Genomic DNA, 8,814 nt, shown 5'->3' on the forward strand with positions numbered 1-8,814 from the left:
CTGTTCATATGTGGACAGCGATATCAGGGAATTCCAGAGTCTCGGAGCAGAGCCGATACTAGCGGCTCTGTGTCCCGCGGGCCGCGTGCTTGAGACCCCTGACTTACACGATATAGTATATAGTATTGGTAATCTGCCCCTAATAAAGATGGCGGGATACAACACACTTACCTGAATAGGACAGCGCGGCTGATCGGGCCTTTGATAGCGCTGCAGTTACGTCAGTCATCACAGTGTTGTGCATTGTCATAGCAACCAGACAACACGTGGAGGCCTTACCCAATGGACAGTCAGGGCTTGAGACGCCGTGAATCTCGTAGTCGACACATGAGATATTCTGTTCAGGAAATCTTCGTTTATCTGGAGTGGTGAGTGCCGGCTCTTCTGAGGTTTCATATTGATGACTGTTGACACCTAATTAAAGTACAGGCTGGACCCGGCAGAATGCCATAGGGGGAGGCCACCATGATCAGGGATGTTAGGAAGGGAAGGAGTTAAGGAGTTAGGGGTGTGGTTAGGAGGGGGCGGATGTGAGGGGGGCGAGGTCAGTTTACTTAAGGGTAGGAGAGGGAAAGGCGTCGCCATCTTTAGTAACAGCACAGGGAAGCTTGTCCAGGATTTGACAATGGATGCACTACTTACCCAGCTCCGGGCAGCAGTAGCAGAACGAGGCATGGCCTGGCTAGCGGAGGGGCTGGGGCTTTCCGGCCCGCTGTCTGGGGCTCCGAGCTCGGCGGTGAGCGGACGAGGAGAGGAAGATGGGGAGCCCCCTGGTTCAGGGGCGAGTACGGAGGACGCGGCCGTGTTTGGATCTGGGGCGCAGGCGGTGCCGTCCTCTCCTCCCCGGCGGCGGTCACGTCGCACGAGGCCTCCGGAGAGGTTGAGCCCGGAAGTGATGCCACGAGCCAGGCGCAGGGTAAGGAGCCCCACGAGGGACCCTCCAGGCCGGGCCCCTCGCTCGGCTGCCGTGAGCAGGACGGCCTGGTCTGAGAGGAATCCTGGAAGCCGGCCTGGCTCAGCGGAGGTGGTAGGGCAGGCGCCCATGCATCCGGGACCTCCCTCTGCCTCCAGACGACGGGACCCAGGACTTGCGGTGGGCCGTGCTGGCGATGCTCCAGTCGGGCGGCCCACCTGTACCCAGGATGATGCAACCAATTCCAGGCGTGTGCCACGGTCGGTGGTGACACGGCGGGCAGGAGGGCGGCTACCTGCGGGCCGCAGGGTGGTCGAGCCCCCCAACAGACGGGCGGAGAGGCCCAGTTCATCGGCGCAGTTACGGAGCGCTCCATCAGAAGGTCGGGGATGTCATGCATGCGGCGCTTGTCCTGGCCCGTCTGGGCAGGATGAAGTGGACGACCGTGAGTTCGGTGACCAAGAGGGACGTCTGGATGGATCCTTCGCCCCGGCTGGTGGGGACACAGCACCTGCGCAGCCCGGTGAGTCGCTGTCTCCTACTTTTTCATTGCCTGCTGTATTTCGGTCCCCAGGGGTAGGGGGTGGGGGTTCACTTTTGCCTACGGGATTGCCGGGGTGTAGCGGGGGGATTACAGGAAGTACGGGTGGTGGGGGTGAGATTCAGGAATTGTTGTGTTGTGTGCGTGACCTTTTGGCGCGATGCGGAGGGGGGGCGATAGGTTCTCCATCCCCGGTTGCAGCTTGGGTGGGGCCGTCGGGGCCTGCAGTGGTGGATAGCACGCTATGGGGAGCTGGAGTGGTGTCTAGGGAATCGGGCGTGGCAGTGTCGGTGCAGACAGAAAAGGATGTGGCAGTGGATGAGGTGCGGTTGGACGATAAGGCGAAGGGCGAGGTCTATGTTTGTTTTGAGGGCCCATTGGGGGCGCATCTGAAACCGGAGGTAAGGGAAAAGATATGGAGGGATGAATATGTGGAAATTTTTTCATTGTTGCCGTTGGAGAAGTTCAATTTAGATAAAGGGAAGTGGTTGGAAAGCAAGAAGGAGAAGGAGGAAAAACGTCGGTATCGATTGATTCCCCAAACTTTTGTTAATTGGTTGCAGGCTTTTGCTATTTTGGCAAGCGTCATTGGACAGAAGACGCCGGAACATTGTTCGGGCCTCTTCTGTTATATGGATGCTATCGGAGAGGCTCATCGAGTTTACGGCGGGCAGACGTGGCTGCGCTATGATGAGCAGTTCCGGCAGCGGAAGGCAGTGAGACCTGACATTAGGTGGGATAACAAAGACATAGGGTTATGGTTGCGGGTCATGGCTCCAGTGCGTTTTGGCCAGTCCTTTCAAGGGGGTGGGGCCGGGGTGGCCGGCCCCTCATTGCCTTCGGGGGGGGGAGCAGGGGGGGCAGGAGGAAAATCCGGGTTCTGCTGGCAGTTTAATGAGGGCCAGTGTAAGTTCGGATCGGGTTGTAAGTTCAAACATAGCTGCTCCTCCTGCGGGGGGATCTCTCACGGAGCGGTTAAATGTTTTCGGAAGGGAAAAGGACGAGGGGCCGGGGGCGCTAGTCAAGGGCCGGACACCGGTGAGGTGGGAAGACATGGAGCCCTTTCTAAATAGGTACCCTGATAGGTCCAGGGCAAGTTTGTTGTTGGATGGTTTTCGGGTTGGTTTCCGGATCCCTGCCCCTGCTCACAAGGTGCCGTTTACCTTGCGTAGTTTGCGTTCAGCGTTGCAGTATCCAGGGGTAGTAGGGGATAAGTTGCGGAAGGAGGTGGAGTTGGGGCGCATGGCAGGTCCGTTTGAGAGTTGCCCTTTACCAGAGCTGGTGGTGTCACCACTGGGGGTGGTGCCTAAGAAGGAGCCGAATAAGTTTAGGCTCATACATCATTTATCTTACCCGAGGGGGCGATCGGTTAATGATGGGATTTCTCCGGAACTTTGCTCGGTGGCTTACACGTCGTTTGATGCGGCAGTTGCGTGGGTGCGCCGCTATGGTGTGGGTGCATTAATGGCAAAAACGGATATTGAGTCGGCCTTTCGCCTCCTCCCTGTGCATCCTGACAGCATACGGCTGTTAGGATGTTATTGGGACGGGGCTTATTTTGTGGATCGCTGCCTCCCTATGGGGTGTTCTATTTCCTGTGCCTATTTTGAAGCTTTTAGTTCTTTCCTGGAGTGGGTGGTTTGTGAGGTTGCGGGGGTCTCATCGGTCATACATTACTTGGATGATTTCCTGTGTGTTGGTCCAGGCGGGTCTTCGGTTTGTGCTACGTTGTTGAACACGATAGAGTGGGTGGCAAAGAGGTTCGGTGTGCCTTTGGCCCAGGACAAAACGGAGGGACCTAGCTCCTGTCTGGTCTTTTTAGGAATCACCATTGATTCTTTGAGGATGGAGTGTCGGCTCCCGGAAGATAAATTGGTAGCGTTACGGGCGGAGGTGGACCGGGCTAGACATTTGCGTAAGATCACGTTACGTGCTTTACAGTCATTATTGGGTAAGCTTAACTTTGCTTGCAGGATTATGCCCATGGGCCGGATTTTCAGCAGGCGGCTGTCGGGAGCGACGGCTGGGGTGACAGCCCCTCATCATTTCATTCGTCTGACACAGACGCTGAGGGCAGATTTGGCAGTTTGGTTTGAGTTTTTGCATCGTTATAATGGGAGGTCCTTGATCATGGCCCCGGTGGTTGACAGCGTGGATTGGGAGCTGTTTACAGATGCTGCGGGGGGCGTGGGATTTGGGGCTTACTGCAAGGGTCAGTGGTGCGCGGCGCGGTGGCCTGAGGAATGGGCGGAGTTGGGTTTGGTGAAGAACCTGGCATTCCTAGAGCTGTTTCCCATAGTAGTGGCGGTGGAAATTTGGAGTGAGAGGTTTCGGGACAGCAAGGTACGGTTCCATTGTGACAACTTGGGCGTAGTGGGGGCCATTAACAACGTGTCAGCGTCATCCCCCCCGGTCGTCCGGCTTTTGAGGCACCTTGTTTTACGTTGCTTGTCTTTGAACGCTTGGGTTGTGGCGGTTCATGTGCCAGGGATCAAAAATGACATCGCAGATTCTCTTTCTCGCTTGCAGTGGGAGCGGTTCAGGATGGTGGCTCCGGACGCGGAGGAGGACGGGATCGCTTGCCCGGAATGGTTGTGGGGGCTGGGTTACGAGCCGCAGGAGGTTTGATTCAGGCTTCGCTTGCGCAGGGTACTTGGGCTGCTTATGATTCGGCGTGGCGGGAGTGGGAGAGTTGGTTGGCAGTTCTGGAGGGTGTAGTGACGGATGAGGATCGGGTGGTGGCGTTGTTAGTTTTTCTGGGGCAAGTCTCTATCGCGGGCTGGTCAGTGTCCAAGGTGAATCGTTTTGTGGCAGCCCTGGCTTTTGGTTTTAAGGTCCGGGGGTACACGGATGTTACAAAAAGTTTTTTGGTTGGCCAGGCCCTGAGGGGGTACAGGAGAGGGAGGATGTTGCCGGATCGGCGGCGCCCTGTGTCGTTTATGTTGTTGGAACAGTTGTGGGGGGTGTTGTGTGACATTTGTTTTTCCAGCTACGAGGTGACCCTGTATAGGTTGGCATTCTCGTGGGCATTTTTTGGGGCCCTGAGGGTCGGGGAGCTGGTGGCTCCCAGCACAAGGAGACCTGGGGGGTTGAGAATGGAAGATGTGTTGGTAACGGATCGGAGTGTGGAATTCTGGATCCGGCGGTCTAAGACGGATCAAGGGGGTCGGGGTAAGAGAGTGGTGTTGGGGGTGGCCAAGGGGGTCAGGATGTGCCCGGTCGCCTGCTTTGCGGGGTTCAGAGAGGTCTCAACGGTGCGTAGGGGACAGTTGTTGTGTCATGAGGATGGGTCCTTTATGTCCCGGTATCAGTTTACGTGGGTTTTTCGTAGGTGTCTGCGGAAGTTGGGACTGGAGGAGGCGTTGTTTTCCCCCCATTCTTTTCGGATTGGGGCAGCGACGGAGGCGGTGGCATGGGGGTTGGGTGAGGAAGTGGTAAAGCAGATAGGTCGATGGGATTCCCGCCGCTTCCAGCTGTATGTGCGCCCTCAGTTTATATGATAGTCCAGTCGTAATCCCTCCTTCTCTACACTCCCTCCGGCTCCCCTCATCGTTTTTCTCTCCTCCTCCATGTTTCGCTTGCATCCTTACTCGTTTTGTTAATCAGTGGTTTTATTTTTCAGGACCCGCGGGCCGATTGGTGTGGATCGTCGGGCATTCCTACGTTCATTGGGGGGCGGAGCGGGCGGATGTTCGTCCAGACGGGCGGCAGTTGGGTTTTCGGCGGGAGGATGTAGTCGTGCGGTGGCTGGGGAGTAGGGGGATGCTGTGGAGTCGGGTGTTGCCGGACGTGCATCGGTTTGCGCTGATGGACAGGGCCCCGGATGTCTTGGTGTTACATGTCGGGGGTAACGATTTGGGTAGTCGTCCTTTTCGGGAATTGATCAGGGATATAAAATACGATCTACTCAGGTTATGGTCCGTTTTCCCGGCTATTAAGGTGGTGTGGTCAGAGATTGTCCCGCGGAAGGTTTGGCGGCATGCTAGATCGGTGCAGCGGTTGAATAAAGCCAGGGTTAAGGTTAATCGGGCAGTTTCGGGTTTCGTGGTGAGAAATGGGGGGGTCTTCGTGCGTCATTATGACTTCGAGGATGGCCAGGGTAATTATTGGCTAGGTGATGGTGTGCACCTGACGGCCGTGGGGATCGACCTGTGGACTCTGCGCCTGCAGGAAGGTATCGAAAGGGCCCTCTCGTTGGGTGGGGGCTCGCATACTTAAAGGTGTCTAAGTATGTTCGTGTGGCGGATTGGGGGTCCTTGGAGTTGGTGGTAAATTACTGTGGGGGGGGGGATTCATAGGGGGTATGGTCCCTCCCCAATTTATTATGGTTGGTAGTCTGCTCAATTTGGGCTCCTGCTGGGTGGTGTCCCGAGGAGTGGTCAATTAGGGCTCCCGCTGGGTGGTGTCCCGGGGAGTGGTCAATTTGGGCTCCCGCTGGGTGGTGTCCCGGGGAGTGGTTGCGGTTGAGGTCAGCCAACTGCAGGTATAACGGTGCCCCTGAGCCAGTAGGGTGACGGCTGGGAGTAAAATACTATGCAGGTGGGCTGTTTCGTGACAGACTTTTGTAGCTCCAAGGACTCCCCTTCCATTGTTATTATTATTTGTAAATTGTTGTTCTTGATGTTTGTTTGTAAATAAAATGGCTGCTGTGGCCAAATTTATCCAACCCAAGTGTCTGAGTCTTATTAGAGGGACAGGGGGTTTGGGAAAAGGTATGGCCATTAATGGGGAAGGTGAGTAGGTGAAGCCACTTCCCCCCCCCCCCGGTAGGAGTGTACGCACTCTACAGTCCCCTGATCATGTATTACACTGGTTTATATGCACATGATGGACGGTTTCTTACACCTGATGTCAAGATTTGACTCTTAAACACATTTGTGCTGTATTTGGATACTCTGTTACACATTTGTACTGTATTTGGATACTCTGTTACACATTTGTACTGTATTTGGATACTCTGTTACACATTTGTACTGTATTTGGATACTCTGTTACACATTTGTGCTGTATTTGGATACTCTGTTACACATTTGTACTGTATTTGGATACTCTGTTACACATTTGTACTGTATTTGGATACTCTGTTACACATTTGTACTGTATTTGGATACTCTGTTACACATTTGTACTGTATTTGGATACTCTGTTACACATTTGTACTGTATTTGGATACTCTGTTACACATTTGTGCTGTATTTGGATACTCTGTTACACATTTGTACTGTATTTGGATACTCTGTTACACATTTGTACTGTATTTGGATACTCTGTTACACATTTGTACTGTATTTGGATACTCTGTTTCACATTTGTACTGTATTTGGATACTCTGTTACACATTTGTGCTGTATTTGGATACACGGTTACACATTTGTACTGTATTTGGATACTCTGTTACACATTTGTACTGTATTTGGATACATGGTTACACATTTGTACTGTATTTGGATACTCTGTTACACATTTGTACTGTATTTGGATACTCTGTTACACATTTGTACTGTATTTGGATACTCTGTTACACATTTGTACTGTATTTGGATACTCTGTTACACATTTGTGCTGTATTTGGATACTCTGTTACGCATTTGTACTGTATTTGGATACTCTGTTACACATTTGTGCTGTATTTGGATACTCTGTTACACATTTGTACTGTATTTGGATACTCTGTTACACATTTGTGCTGTATTTGGATACTCTGTTACACATTTGTACTGTATTTGGATACTCTGTTACACATTTGTACTGTATTTGGATACACGGTTACACATTTGTACTGTATTTGGATACTCTGTTACACATTTGTACTGTATTTGGATACATGGTTACACATTTGTACTGTATTTGGATACTCTGTTACACATTTGTACTGTATTTGGATACATGGTTACACATTTGTACTGTATTTGGATACACGGTTACACATTTGTACTGTATTTGGATACTCTGTTACACATTTGTACTGTATTTGGATACACGGTTACACATTTGTGCTGTATTTGGATACTCTGTTACACATTTGTACTGTATTTGGATACTCTGTTACACATTTGTACTGTATTTGGATACTCTGTTACACATTTGTGCTGTATTTGGATACTCTGTTACACATTTGTGCTGTATTTGGATACTCTGTTACACATTTGTACCGTATTTGGATACATGGTTATACATTTGTGCTGTATTTGGATACACGGTTACACATTTGTACTGTATTTGGATACTCTGTTACACATTTGTACTGTATTTGGATACTCTGTTACACATTTGTACTGTATTTGGATACTCTGTTACACATTTGTACTGTATTTGGATACTCTGTTACACATTTGTGCTGTATTTGGATACTCTGTTACACATTTGTGCTGTATTTGGATACTCTGTTACACATTTGTACCGTATTTGGATACATGGTTACACATTTGTACTGTATTTGGATACTCTGTTACACATTTGTACTGTATTTGGATACTCTGTTACACATTTGTACTGTATTTGGATACTCTGTTACACATTTGTACTGTATTTGGATACTCTGTTACACATTTGTGCTGTATTTGGATACTCTGTTACACATTTGTGCTGTATTTGGATACTCTGTTACACATTTGTACCGTATTTGGATACATGGTTACACATTTGTGCTGTATTTGGATACACGGTTACACATTTGTACTGTATTTGGATACTCTGTTACACATTTGTACTGTATTTGGATACTCTGTTACACATTTGTACTGTATTTGGATACTCTGTTACACATTTGTACTGTATTTGGATACTCTGTTACACATTTGTGCTGTATTTGGATACTCTGTTACACATTTGTGCTGTATTTGGATACTCTGTTACACATTTGTACCGTATTTGGATACATGGTTACACATTTGTACTGTATTTGGATACTCTGTTACACATTTGTGCTGTATTTGGATACTCTGTTACACATTTGTGCTGTATTTGGATACTCTGTTACACATTTGTACTGTATTTGGATACTCTGTTACACATTTGTGCTGTATTTGGATACTCTGTTACACATTTGTACTGTATTTGGATACACGGTTACACATTTGTACTGTATTTGGATACTCTGTTACACATTTGTACTGTATTTGGATACTCTGTTACACATTTGTGCTGTATTTGGATACTCTGTTACACATTTGTACTGTATTTGGATACTCTGTTACACATTTGTACTGTATTTGGATACTCTGTTACACATTTGTGCTGTATTTGGATACTCTGTTACACATTTGTACTGTATTTGGATACTCTGTTACACATTTGTACTGTATTTGGATACTCTGTTACACATTTGTGCTGTATTTGGATACTCTGTTACACATTTGTA

The 8,814-nt window shown here is 49.7% G+C and overlaps 1 long non-coding RNA gene across 1 annotated transcript in view; it reads left to right on the forward strand.

The window, feature by feature from the left end:
* The first annotated feature begins 330 nt into the window (after window positions 1-330).
* Window positions 331-8,814, forward strand: part of LOC142698229 (uncharacterized) — a 28,623-nt gene continuing 20,139 nt past the window's right edge. The window contains exon 1 of the long non-coding RNA XR_012865738.1: window positions 331-368. This is a non-coding gene — a long non-coding RNA (uncharacterized LOC142698229). The remainder of the gene's footprint in view (window positions 369-8,814) is intronic.

Source organism: Rhinoderma darwinii, unplaced genomic scaffold (assembly GCF_050947455.1).
Source record: "Rhinoderma darwinii isolate aRhiDar2 unplaced genomic scaffold, aRhiDar2.hap1 Scaffold_1003, whole genome shotgun sequence".
Classification (NCBI taxonomy): Eukaryota; Metazoa; Chordata; class Amphibia; order Anura; family Rhinodermatidae; genus Rhinoderma; species Rhinoderma darwinii.